Below are 14,762 nucleotides of genomic sequence, written 5' to 3'. Positions count from 1 at the left end.
CTTCATTACCCACAAAATTTCTGTAAACATAGGCATCACATATACCCTACGCATGGAAACACACATGCAAACAAACAAACAAACACACCTCGCATCACATTTAACAAACCCAGTGCACTAATCAGATTCTGACTATAAACACCTTTTAGTTTGCTTTCATACATGGATATAATGTTTTTTTAAATGCTAGAAAACAGGCGGAGAAAGCGATAGAGAGACTGAAGGGTTCAGAGACAGGTAAGAGATGATAAATAAAGTGATTGTAGCAGTTTCATAGTTATGATATTTAGCCCCTAAAATAAATTATATTTGGAAGGCCAGGAATCAAACCTGACAGGTTTCTTAAGAAACTGTGGTATTGTGGGTGGATCATTTGACAAGGAAACAAAAATAGTCCACAGAAGACAGGTCAGCATATGATGTCACTTCAGGTAAGAGTGCTCGGCATTAGTTTCCTTTTATATATGAAGAGTTTCGTTGCAAAATGAGATAAATCCATTTTTTAACATTTTTGTCAAAACATGTTTATTATTGTGTTATCATGTTATTATTTTGTTCTATGGTGCTACTTAGCTGTATTTTTAAGTTATGAAGGTTTAAATCAAAACAAACCAACTGCAGTTTAACTGAAATTCATTGGAATGCACAACCAAAACACAAGATTTCTGAACAATTAAAAAACGGTGGTTATCTCGTTTTGCAATGAAACTCTTCATATGTTCTTTTGTGATGTTAAAATGAAAAATGTTTTGACGTAATTATAAGTCACTAATTTATCATAATTTCTGTGGATATGTGACTTAGATGGTTACTCTACCCGAGTTATTTTTACAGTAGTAAGTTACAGTATAACAACAGTTTATTGAGATATTATAAAACGGTTAGTTCCAATCCTTGATTCTGATTGGTCAATAGGTGTGCTTTATTCACAATAAAACACTGCTATGACCGCTTCACCCAACGGTTCTATTTAATATCACTGCGCCCTTAGCAACACCCTTAGCAACACATAAACATATAATGAGACAAAGTCTGAGAACAGTTTGTTGTTTTTATTTGAAATTTCATGTTGTTGTTCGCAGTCAGGGACTATTTTTTCTAGCGGAAGGAATGCTTTTATTAATTTAACTTCATGAAAGTTGCAGTAATATATTTTTTACTTTAATATTGTGTGGTAACCGTTTTATAAAAGCAATAAGGTACTCGAGGCAAGTGCTGTATCGTGAATAAGTAACGGCTGAAGGGGTTGCAGGCACTCCGCTTCGCGTCGTGCCTAACAACGCCCTTCAGCCGTTACTTATTCACGATACAGCACAGCCTCTCGTACCTTATTGCTTACTTACAGTGAACAGGGCACATGTAATGTTTGTAGTGTTTTGTAATCACAATGATAAAGAATTGACATGTTTAATGGAATGATGTAATATAATACATTAATAATAATAATGTCTCATGGTAACTAATGTGCACTTAAATTGTCAGCGTTTACTAAGGTTAGTACTAGAATCTTTAAATGAAATTGATTCTGAATTATCCAGATGTAACTGTACATTTTTACAGGTGTAAAAGTAAAATTTGAAGAAACGTTAAAGCTATTTTGTCCTAAATACTTCAGAGAGAAAAATGACCCTTCAAGGTATGATAAATGACATTTACTTACAAGTCTGTACAAGGTCCTAATGGCCTTCATAGGGCAGAAATGTTGTTGCTTTAAAAAAGCCTTTAAACATTCTTGTTAGCTTTAACCCTACCCAACACACTTGTGTTTATTCAACTTGTTTAGCTGGTTTAGATATTTTTGGTTGGAGCTGGAACTGTACCAATTTCCTTCCACCATGTACAAAACTTCAGGCAACTTTCATGGATGACATTTTGTTGCAAAATGAAAGTCTACTTTATGTTCTTTGAATGTTTCACAAGCACTGTTTATATCCCTTGCACTACTTTGTATTACATGTAGTTTTAACAAATTATTGTTAAATTTTGGAGATTTGGCCCTGTAATGAAAAATGCACTGTTAAAGCTATGGTCTACGATTTCAAAGATTGTTCATTATTAATAACCTCGTTTAGATGCTGGTTATGGTTCTACAGTAACATCCTAACAATATGAAGAGAAAAAAGAATAAAAAAAATCCATTCAGTCTATTGGGTGTATGGTAGCAGATAAGTTGACCAATGTAAACTGTCCGGCCGGATAGCTTACATTGGTTAACTGCTCTCATCCAATGTCTGCTACATTTGAAAATCCACCTCGTGCTCGCGTCTCCACCCCATCACACACCACCCCGCCCCTCTCCTGCCTGCGACATGAAATTTTTGTCAGTGTATGGTAGCTAGCGAAGCAGCAACTTCTCACTAATAGAAAAAAAACTAAACGACAGCAGCAAGCAGCCCCTGCTTGTCCCTACAGTAAAGGTTGGAAGAAAAAGGAAGTCTGTTGAAGAAAGAGCAGAGGTTAAAAAAATTTGAAAAACGCCGGACTCTAAGTAGAATCAATATATGGTCCGCCATTGACCGTTGAAGCTTCAGGGAGATTTGGGGCTGAAAACCGACGCCGACACGGCAGACTTTTGTTGAACAGGTACGCACTTATTTATACTTTTATTGTGTGAGGTGTTACATAAATATCTTTTTATGAGTACATGCTGTCGTTCGGCATCGGAATGTTAGCCGTTTAGCATCGCGTATCACGGGTCAAAGTAATTATATTTACTAAGATTGTGTGAGGTGTTACATAAATAGTATTATAATCTGACTACATGCTGATGCTGCCGGTCGGCATCGGAATGTTAGCCGTTTAGCATTGCGTATCACGGGTCAAAATAATTATATTTACAAAGATTGTGTGAGGTGTTACATAAATAGTATTATAATCTGACTACATGCTGATGCTGCCGGTCGGCATCGGAATGTTAGACGTTTACCATCGCGTATCACGGGTCAAAATAATTATATTTACAAAGATTGTGTGAGGTGTTACATAAATATGATATTATCAGTCTGACAACATGCCCATGCTGCCGGTCGGCATTGGAATGTTAGACGTTTACCATCGCGTATCACGGGTCAAAATAATTATATTTACAAAGATTGTGTGAGGTGTTACATAAATATGATATTATCAGTCTGACAACATGCCGATGCTGCCGGTCGGCATTGGAATGTTGGCCGTTTAGCATCGCGTATCACGGGTCAAAATAATTATATTTATAAAGTCATTTCTTGAAGCTCATGAGGGGAAACGTATGCCAAACGTTGTTGTGAAAGTAAATAACGTCAATTACAATCATAATTGTAATTGTTCATTCCTTCAAGCCTTTGTTTACTGCTCGGTAAATCTCTGTTCTGATGTTTACTACCGGTGATCACAGCTTGAATGAGTGACGTTGTTCAGGTCGTTTCCCAGTGGGAGGGATCAGGTAGCACAGAGGGGCGGGATGAGTTTTTTAAAACTTACTAACCGTCTCAGGCTTTCTAGACCGATTTTCAACATCGTAGACTACAGCTTTAAAGTTTCATGCACAGTGAATCTATGGAAATTTGCATCTATAATCACCATTGTGGCTGTTCAAGCCAAAGTAACTGTACACTGTAAAAAAAATCCGTAGATATTGCAGCTGAGTTGCCGGTAATTTACTGTAGATTTAAATTTATGTTATTTACTGGCAACATTTTGTTCAAAGTTAAATGAACATTTAAAATTTACAAGTCTTTGTCTTTACAGAGTAAAACTAAAAAAGCATCAAGCAAAACATTCTGGGAAACAAAATATGAAGCAAAAAACAGAAAAAGGTTGATGATGATTTCTGGTTCCCAGAATGCTTTGCACGAGGCTGTTATTGTATAGTTTTATTCTGTAAAGATAAAGACTTGTTAATATTTAAAATTTATTTAACTTTGAACAAACTCTTGCCAGTAAATAACATAAATGTAAATCTACGGTAAATAACCGGCAACCCAGCTGCAATAACATTGAAATTTTTACGGACTTTTTTTACAGTGTACACTGAAAAAAATGGACTTGGTGGGTCTTTGAATTTAAATAAAATAAACATGTATATGCAACACAAAATATTTATATTCCTTGTGTAAACATAATTTAATTGATTAGGATGAAAATGTTTTGTTTGAATGTAAAATGAACACATTATTCTCACATTGATTAAAATTGATTGAATTGAATACTTAAAACAATAAAATTGGGTTTGGACACAAAACGGCACCTCCTGAGCAGCAGGGGCAGTATAGCTCATTGAGAAGGACATCGATTGCCATAAAAGAAGAATAAAGATCGTTTTTTTGGGCGCCAAAATGAAGACTAAGCACAGCAGTCACTGCCAGTCAGTCAGAAGAACTCTCTCAGACGGACACCACGTTATTAAAGTAAGTTCTATTATTTATTTATGTTCGCTTCATACGTGATATATCTTCACTAGATAGACTATTTTTTTGTTTACAATATGTAGCCATTGCAATGACTTGTAGTAAATATTAGTTTGGAGGAGGTTGGTGGAGTAAGTCAGTCAAGCTCATAAAGAAAAACACAGCGTTTTAAAAACGTCAGCTGTTTAATGTTATTTCACGTTTGGTAGTTTTATCTGAGTTGAAAACTGTCAGCTTTGAGTTGACTTGAGGCACTTTTTACTCAGTTGTTCTATGGAAACCTGTCAGGACAAATAAAACGCTAACCAAAAGTTATTCTGTCCAGAGTAACGTTATCCATGTAAGTAATTTACCAGATGATATCAATTAACTACATTAATAATGACATTGCGTATGAAACAAACGGTCTGCTTAATCAGATGAACAGACCCGCGTCAGTTATTCGTGACTTCGCTAAGCCACGAGCAACACTTGATTCTATTAGAAAAAGCTTTTTTAAATGTCTCGCGTGACGTCTGGTATATTAACTGAAAAAATTGCTTTATAGTGCCACACCTTAAAGCTGACGTTTTCAGAAGAGAACCTTGTTGTTTTAAGATCTCATTTTGTCCAAAATTGCGTCCTATGACAGATATAATACTTATTTCATTATTGCTCTGTGTATGTGTGGTCTTAATCATTTGAGGTTGTGTGTTGATTTCACCTCTGAATACTTCCTCTTATAGTAAGGTGACCAGACGTCCCCGTTTTCCGGGGACAGTCCCGTTTTTTGGTGTTCTGTCCCCGACTGGAGCTGTCCCCGGAAATGTCCCCGTTTTACGGCATGTCCAAAACAACCAGCAAAAACACAGAAAAACCCGATCAACATGTAGCCTTTGTAGTACCAGACCGGAGCAATCATGTAATGATAATTTTCACCAGCAGAGGGGGCCGCGAGCTACTTATTACTTGCGCACGCCATTGATTTAGCGATGAAGAAATTACAACGAGACCACTGATCTATATAAATGACTGGATTGCGCATGACGTCACAACTGTGAAGCCACCACGCCGCCATGTTGGTATACCCAAACATTCCATAAAATCAATGGACGCGATCAGATTTTAATGATAAAACATCACTTTACAAGTCTTCGTTTTTATATCTGAAGTAACCCTGTACATTATTACAACACAAACGTCCTAAGCATGTACATAGTTATTTACTGAAAGTTGTACATTTTAGTTTTTAATCAGTTATTATACATTCATCTTCATTACAGTATCAGATCAGCGGACAGACCACAGCATATTTAGTATTAATGACAAACGTGCTCATTCTGAAATCTATATAAATAATCATACTTTGTACCGTATTTTCATGCAATAATTTGCTGGTTTTATGTTATCTAAACTTACAAGTTACCTAAACTTATTTAGAGAAATAACGCTGACCGTGTAGCTGAATGTCAAAAAAAACTTTATTTATACCCGTGTCATTAACAGAACGCAGCAGACACACTCACCTTAACGGTTTTTTATAAATCCATTATCCCGCCAGATTAAAATATAAACATTGCAAATAACACCAGAATTAACAGTTAATTTACGTACGCATATCCTAAAAATATTCTTGCGTGACTGATACGCTGTAAAGCGGGTGAATTTAAAACATGATTTTGAATGGAAGTCAATGACACCCTCTGCCGGTTGGGTATACCAAGATGGCGGGTCGAACTCTGCGCTGGCTTCACCTCACGCTGTTACGTTAAGCGTTCTATGCGCAATCCAGTCATTTATATAGATCAGTGCGAGACACATGCAATGAGAGAGAGCGTCATTATCATCAATCAAGTTATCATAAGATATGTAAACAATTAAAGTTATGGGGGCTTAAGGTAATAACTACTCATGTTAAATTAAGGTAATAAACCAATGAAGTGAACTGATCACAGTACGTTACGGAGCATTTGTTTTCTGTAGGCTAAATATGTTTACATTTTGCATGATTCCTTCTGTTCTTCACGTTTACAATGTTATGAAATCAGCTGAAGTAGTACCTTAGAAGTCATTTTTGATGAGGTATGTCTCTTGTGTAAAAAAACAGGAGAAAATAGATTTTTAGACTACAGAAATTGTTCAATTTATTGAATTAGAAACACTGCAAAAAATAACTTTCTTATTAGTATTTTTCTCTTGTTTTCAGTACAAATACCAAAAAAATTCTTAAGTCAAGATGCATTTTCTTGATGGGCAAAATGACCTAAGAATATAAGTCTAATTTTTAGACCAAAATATCAAACTTGTGCTTAAAACAAAAAAAGCAAAAAAATTAATTCAAGAAAAATATTGTTTGTTTTAAGCACAAATTCACTTATTTATTTTTGTTTTTGTCTTAAAGCTAGATTTTGCTTATCAAGAAAATGCATCTTGTTTTAAGACTTTTTAGATATTTGTACTGAAAATAAGACAAAAATTCTATTAAGTAAGAAGAAAGTCATTTTTTGCATTGAACCCACAACAATAAAAAAAAGAAAAAAAAACATGTCCCCATTTTTTTAATTCATAGATAACAACAAATCAGATTTTTATGATATTTTCACCATTTAACTAGGAAATGTCCCCGGTTTTCATTTAAAAAATCTGGTCACCTTATCTTATAGGTCCATCATCCTGCATGCGCTACACAGCATTGGTAAGTCATTTCTTTCACTTTTGTACTGCTGTTAGGAGCTAAATCTTATTTTTGTAACTAATATACAATTATTATTCTTTGACTCGCAGTACTCAAATATACAATGGTTGGTTAATTTGTTTTCAGATAAATGCTGAATTTGAAAGAATCACTACTGTCTTATGTTCCTGCGTGTCACCTGGACCTCCAATCCAAAAACCTGATGAAACTCTTCTATCAGAAAGGAGGACAGCTAGCAAAAAGGCTTCAAACAATCAATGATCAAATGACAGATGTAAGTAATATAGATTCATAGACATAAAATGTGTAAACCTTGTTGGAAGTACAGAACATTTAGTATGTTTTAGTTACAACATCTTTTGGCACACGGGTCATTAAAACACCTGGGAAGATTTAAAGGGGTAGTTCATCCAAAAATAAAAATTCTCATCACTTACTCCCTATCATGTTGTTACAAACCTTTATAAATGTCTTTGTTCTGATGAACACTAAGGAGGATATTTTGAGGAATGTTTGTAACCAAACCAATCATAAGCCCCATTCACTTCCATAGTGGAGAAAAATAATACTATTGAAGTGAATGGGGCTCATGAACAGTTTGGTTGCAAACATTTCTCAAAATAAATATCTTCCTTCATGTTAATCAGAACAAAGACATTTATACAGGTTTGTAACAACATGAGAGTGAGAAAATGAGAGAATTCACTTTTGCTGTGATTGTCAGGTATGGTAGCACACACTCGAAATGTGGCCTCTTTATTTAACTCATCCCAGTGTAGTGAACACACACACACACACACACACACACACAGAGCAGTGGACAGTGCAGCTGCCTTGCTTTGTAACCCATATATTTGTAACCAATTGTAACATGCTGTGGCAATGCACATGGGTCTGTATACTTACATTTATATTTGTTTGCATTGTACTAATTTCCAATGACACTTTTATTGTAACGGTAACCTTTTTTCTGTTTCTTTAACTACATTTGTTTGTTTTGTACAGGGCATGGATGAAGTCAGCATCAGTGAGGTCATTTGAAGACACCACTGTTGGGATTTGTGCTCTCAAACAACATGCTTCTTGTGATGAAGAAGAGGATCTTTGTATAGTCCTGGAAGGCATGAAGGTGTTGCAACATCATGCCATGTTGTTTGAGCTGATGTATGCCTTAAACCTGAGCTATCCTGATCTCCGCTTTATTTTTGAGGAAATCCAAAAGATTTTAATGGAACTGCATTGAGAGTAACTTTAACGAACAGTTTCTTTCAGTGAAAGGATCAGAAAGACTGTGCTGCTCATTTTTGACTTTGTTTATCTGTTTTAAGTGTTTTCTCTTATTAATACATTAACCGTTTGCTGCTCAGAGTCGATTTTGGAAATGGTTGTTGTATTTTGTTTTTGTTGAATCTATGATTAACAGTTTATACAAATGCTGTAGCTCTGACTTTCTGAAGGATTGATATTTTCCAGTTTGTAAATCCATTTTAAAAATAATAGTACTTACTGTTTTGCATGTCTCTTTGGAATGCAGTGTTTGTGTTTTAGCACTTCTAAATCTACTGTGATAGTAACTATTTTAAACATTTGGGTCAGTTTCATCCTAATATAACTAGGGCCTAGTCATGAATTAATCTACAACCTGTTTGGGAAATTGCCCCTTTATGTATGTACTGCATGTGCTGATTGTTGTAATAGTTATTGACTGTTATTGAATTAATGTGTAGTGATTTAAATGAATTGATGATCTGAAAGCAGTGGTTTGCCTCAATATCACTAAACATTTGTACAAAACTCTTCACTTTTTATGCCAATGCAAATGTATTTTGTATTTAAAAAGAAATAAATAACATTTGGATAATTATGGGTGATTATTCTGGTGCCAGAGACATAATGAAATTGCTTTAGAGTTACATAATCCCATAATATAAGCATTAAAAAAGCATGTTGGAATTACAGATGAAAATCTAGTCCCCTTACATAATTAAATTACTTAAACATTACAAAATAAATGTGTTATAGGAAAGAGAAATATCACTTTGAGTCAACATATTTGTATTAGACTACTTAAAATAATTAAAATGTTTTGGTCTGACACATAAAAATTATTTGAGGAAAATTATTTTGGTTTTAAACAATCGGATCATGTGGGACCGATGTACACATTAAAATTACGTAAATTGAAAGGATTTTTTTTTTCAGTGTAGTCTGAACAAAAAATCTGATCTGGCAATACAGTATGTAGAAGTTAAATGTATTGATATGGCTGGATTAAGAACCTCTGCTTATTAAATGATGAGAAATATTTTTAGACACAGGACAAACATGGAAGTACCTCATAGGATTGACTGTGGCTATTCTGCTTATGCATGTTTGTGTGGTAAAAACACTTGATTTCCCAGAAACACACATGGATTCACAGGTAAAGCAACATTTATAAGCGAGCCTTAAAAATTAAAATGAACAGATTCTGGGCAATTTCATTAATCTAAGATTACCCTTTATTAAAGATTAAATGCTGATATTGGAAAGGAGAAAGCGGGGCACAACCAAATGCTTTTTGGTTTTGACCATTCAAAACATATTGAAGTAGATTAATTATTGTTTTTACAAAACACTGTTTTATTTAGTATCTTACTGAAAAAAAAAACATTTTTAGAATTAGCAGGAAATCGTTTTTTTTAACAGTAAGAGAAAACGACCAAAAGCACAGATTACTCTGCCCTAAATTAGTTTGTTCCCCGCTCACCCCTACATATTAAATAAATGTTTAACTTTGTCTATAGCAATAATAACTGTAAGCTTACTTAAATGCTTAATAAAAATGAAAGTAATTTAATGAAATATAATTTCTTTGCAGTTTAGTTACACAGATTGGCTACAGCATCATATAATAAAAAAAGACACAGGTTTGATTCACCGTTATATTCTTAATCTTTATATAGTAATCTAACATGTTTTAAATTTAACCTAATATCAAATTTGATTTACCCAATAATTTAATTAACCTCCAGCAATCTGAGAAACATATGTCCATCATCTTAAAGACAAGCACATTTGGAGTTATTTTAGTAAATGTTCTTGGTCTTCCATGCTTTATAACGATAGAAAACGGGCATCAGGGAACAACTTCTGACTTTAAACCCCCAAAAAGTGCATTCATCCTCCACAGAAGTAATCCACACAGCTCCAATGGGTTTAAAGTCTTCTGCCAGTGATCGATGCGATTTTGTAAGAAAAATATCCATATTTTAAACTTTATAAAGTGTAATAACTATAGCTTCCAGTAACGACATCATCTTGAATTTGTGTGAAAACAGTTTTAGCATAGTGAGCATTGGCTACCAGGGACGTGCACAGACATTTTGAGGGGCAGGGGCTCAAGTGAAATAAAGGGCACTTCTCATAATTATGTATTTTTTTCTTTTTTTTAACAAAAAAGTATATATATTAACGCAACTCTGACTTCCTTTTTAAAAAATTTATTTAAAAAGTTAATTCATTTTATCTTCCTCAAACTCACGCAATTGCTTCATTTTCAAAAGATGTCTACAAAATAATCAGTTCACACAGAAAACATGGTCTCCTTAGTATGCTAGGTTTATAGAGCAGCAAAGGAAACCATTACACGACAATGTGCATGTTTTGAAAACATTTTCTATGCTACTTGTTTCAAGTAAATATTTAGAATAACCTAAATAACTGCATCAAGCAGAGGGGCTTGTTTTACTAATTTTGTTTTTTTATTTTGCACAAGGCACTAACTACATCATTTTAATTATTTTGGTGTAATCAGAATACACAACACTTTAAAATCAACATAAATATGCACTCTTAACTGAAGAGGGCTGTTGCTGCTATTTTGTTAACTTTACTGAAAAAAATTCACTGCAAAAACGATTAACAAAATACAGCAACTTAAAAATAATTTTGAATGTTTCATGTTAACTTATTTCTACTCAGTTTTATTTATTATTTACCAGATGCAGTTACTCAGATTTACTAAATTTTTATAGTGTATCCTCCATCTGTTTGCATCTGTATAGATTTCTTCTAAATTCACCAATTTAGATTTCTAATTTTAGGGGGACAGACTCTTGATGTAAGTCGAGGTGTACGCCCCAACATTAAATTACACATTAATTTACAAATTTGTTTAAATGCTAAAAACAAAGTTGTGACTTCTGAGTTAGCGATACATGCCAATAAATGCTATATGCTAACGTTTAGCTAAAGTTCTATTAGTTAACAATTAGTTGTTACTCAAAATCTGTATTTTCGTCTGATAAGGGCTCAACATAAGGTCTGTTTACAATGTGAGCTTCTGGCATGAGCCTCAGAGCAGAGCCAATCAGAGCAGAGCTCAACATTATTATTCATGACCCTTTCAAATAGGGCAAAAATAGACAATTTCATTCAAATGACAAATTCTAGGGTTGTAAATGGACATGTAAAAACGTTTCTGGATAATTTTTGCACTTCATAAAGCCCCATACCTTCTATGGAATTATCAAAGAACAATTTAACATATTATGGCAACACCTCCTATGGCACCTTTAATCTTAGGTTTCATATTTATTAGGGTTACACATGTCAGAAACAACAAATATAGATTAGGCCTATTTTATTTGTATTTTATATTTTACTTTTTTGTAACATCAGTGAAAATTCTGACTGGGCAAGTAAAATACTGAACCATCAGATTTCTCCCCAATCTACTACATCACTCCAGTATAACACATTATACTTATTTAACAGCCATTACAGAAAACGCAAACAAAAAAGCTTACTACTGCAGTTTTTTTGCAATTCTGCAATTATTTTATTGTTTGTGCTTTATTATTTTATGAGCAGTCTGTTAAACTACATACACGATTATACGGTTACAAGTTTGCAACTCTTCAGGTTAATATGGGATTGCCGTGGAAAACAATGTCCCTGAATCGTTATGTGTAACAACGTGTCCCATTTTTGTGCATAAAACTGTTAATATAAGAATATTTTCTTCCTCAGTCACTTACCGGTAACCTGCCTGCATATCGCGTCTCATTCGGACTGTCAGAGTTTTGGCGCTTCTTACAAGCACGAATGCAGCCTACAATACACCAGTAAAGACCAACCAATCATAAAGCGAAGTAGCTTAGAGAGGCGGGACTTAAGAAAGATAAAGCCAATCATATTAGCGATGTGAGTTTTGGAGGCGGGACTCATCTGTTAACCGTTTGTGTACCACAAAAAGCGCTATTTTTCTTTTTATGAGTTTAAATCTCATTTAAATGTTTCCTGAATGAATTAATATTAAATTAAATAAGTAATAAGTTAAAAACACAAGAAACAGACAGACATCAGTTGTTATATGAATAAAGATCATATTATTTTTTTAAAAAAGCACCCGAGAAAAAAGGGCACTTTCTCTCCAGGAATTAAAAGGGCAGGTGCTCAAGCCCCCTTTGATGTCTATGTGTGCACGTGCCTGTTGGTTACCAATATGAGTCCAAGGCGGGATCTTGACAGAAGCTTGATTTCATAGTTTATAGTTTAAAATATGGATATTTTTGTTACAAAAACTAATCGATTACCCGCAAAAGACCTTTTATTTACCCCATTGGGGCCGTGTGGATTGCTTCTGTGAAGGATGGATGCACGTTTTTGGGGTTTGACGTCGGAGGTTGTTCCCTGGTCCCTGTTTTCTACCGTTGTAGGCTTGGAGGAGCGGGGACATTCTAAAATAACTCCAAATGTGTTTGGACATCTGTATCTCGGGTTGCTTAAGGGTGAGTAAATCATAGAGTAATTTTGTTATTTGGCTGAAGTATTGCTTTAAATGTGCACAAAGTAAACAGTTTAATATTTTAACTCATTACTGAATAAGCAGTAATTTTTACATGTTATACAAATAAATAATTCAACACTACCATCAACAATTTCAGTAAAACCAACAACTACAATAACGACGACGACGACAAAAACAAATGACACACTTAAATCAATACAACCACTATCAACAGGTATACTGTAAAAATACTGAGATGTATAATATTTAACTATTCACCATTAAGTACATTTTACAGTTGTTTTAATGTCAATGAATGTCAAGCTTAATGATTTAATTTAAAATTCCATGAACTAATTTTAAAAAAATGTATTTGTTGAATTGATAAAGAAATAACACAAACAAAACATTTAAAAATTACTTAATTCATCTCGGGAAAGCAAACTAGGCTATAATAATTGCTCTGTTAAAGTGTTTTTCCAAAATTACATTTTCAGGAAAAAGTTTAGAAGGAATTTAAAACGATTATAAATTCGTTATGTTTGTGTTCTTAATGTCATTTAAATGGGTTTGTTCCAATGTTAATGATGATGTTTGGTTTTGACATTGAGGATTGTTGTTTAATCCTGTTGCTACTATGTGCATGTTTTATTTTAACATTTTTGTTTGCAGTTATGCATATGTCAATGAGATTAAATCTTATTTTTGACATCAGTCTCACTAACAAAGCGGATGCAAAGTTCATATTCCATGTAGATCTCATTACATCCGCAGTGAGTATTGGATATTTCATATACAAATTCATTGCCTTTTTTGTTGTTGTTACATAACTCAGTGTACATTAAGTGCTTTTGTTTTTTACAGATTGAAAATAGTTACAAGAATCTGCCTAACTACATTCAAGGTTCAGTAAATGTCATTGGCTTCAGGTATGAAAGTCTAGAATCTACTGTATACTCGAATGTCACTGGAAATGTGCCTTTGTTGTCTTTAACTCTTGTTCCAGTGTCTTCTTACTGCCATGGTTTGTGTTTTTCTCCATAGGTCTGGTAGCATTATAGCAGACTACACGATTAATACAACCAACAGCAATATGGATGTTACAGCCGCAAACATACAAGTCTTCAACATCCTAGCAGCAGAAGGAATCCCTTTAGCTCAGGATGCTTTTGCTGAATGTGGTATAAAATCTTAAAACATTTGTATTTTTAAATTCCTCTGGAACTCTGTGCTGTTTGTTTTTTATGGTGTTTATTGCACATTCTTCAGTGTCACATAATATTTACTTTTCAATTCATGATTCATTAAAATGTATTTAACTTAACTAATATTATTATGAGCATTAATAATTGTTAAAAAACAAGAAAGGTGAGATGAGCTGTACTGCTTTTATTTTTAGAGGAAAAAATCCTGACAACCAAAAATAAATATTATCCCCTGCAAGATGTGGAACTGAGGTGTATGCGTCCAAATTCTGTTATGGGAACAATGAAATGGAGTGTGAATGACAAAGATCTTGCAGGAAACAGTTCAAAATACACCATTACAAATGATGAGATCAGTAGCACTCTTATTGTAAAAGGTGCAAGTGAAAGTGACAGTGGTGAGTTACAGGATTGATCTTTGTCTGTCAGTAAAGTCTTATAAAGCCTCCCTTTTTCTAAAAGGAGATAAAACCAATGTTTTAGTAAAATACTATAGTATAACTGCCTAAGTGCACATTGAAAAATTCTTCAATGAACCAAACTGAGTAGATTTAATCTGATTGACTGATAAATAATACATATGTATTGATTTTTTTCACTTGCAGGTAGATACTCATGTATCATACAAAGCTTCCCAATACATTACATTCAGTGGCAATCAGTATCTATCGAACCACAACCTAATATTAAAGTGGACAAAACTGATGTGCAGCTTCTGTGTCAAG

General features: G+C 33.9%; 2 long non-coding RNA genes across 3 annotated transcripts; both read left to right on the top strand.

Annotated features, from left to right (window-relative positions):
• The first annotated feature begins 1,557 nt into the window (after positions 1 to 1,557).
• On the top strand, positions 1,558 to 13,071 carry LOC129429460 (uncharacterized). The gene is made up of 4 exons (XR_012358700.1): positions 1,558 to 1,636; positions 9,372 to 9,481; positions 9,920 to 9,968; positions 12,990 to 13,071. It is a non-coding gene; the product is annotated as an uncharacterized lncRNA (long non-coding RNA).
• LOC129421841 (uncharacterized) lies at positions 7,028 to 8,923 on the top strand. 2 transcript variants are annotated; one of them, XR_012358699.1, is made up of 3 exons: positions 7,028 to 7,059; positions 7,186 to 7,333; positions 8,065 to 8,923. It is a non-coding gene; the product is annotated as an uncharacterized lncRNA (long non-coding RNA). The 2 variants fall into 2 exon arrangements; XR_012358698.1 differs by lacking the exon at positions 7,028 to 7,059 and having other exon boundaries at positions 7,070 to 7,333.
• Positions 13,072 to 14,762: the final 1,691 nt, after the last annotated feature.

Source organism: Misgurnus anguillicaudatus, chromosome 18, assembly GCF_027580225.2.
Source record: "Misgurnus anguillicaudatus chromosome 18, ASM2758022v2, whole genome shotgun sequence".
Taxonomy (NCBI): domain Eukaryota; kingdom Metazoa; phylum Chordata; class Actinopteri; order Cypriniformes; family Cobitidae; genus Misgurnus; species Misgurnus anguillicaudatus.
This window is presented reverse-complemented; position numbering and strand designations above follow the sequence as displayed.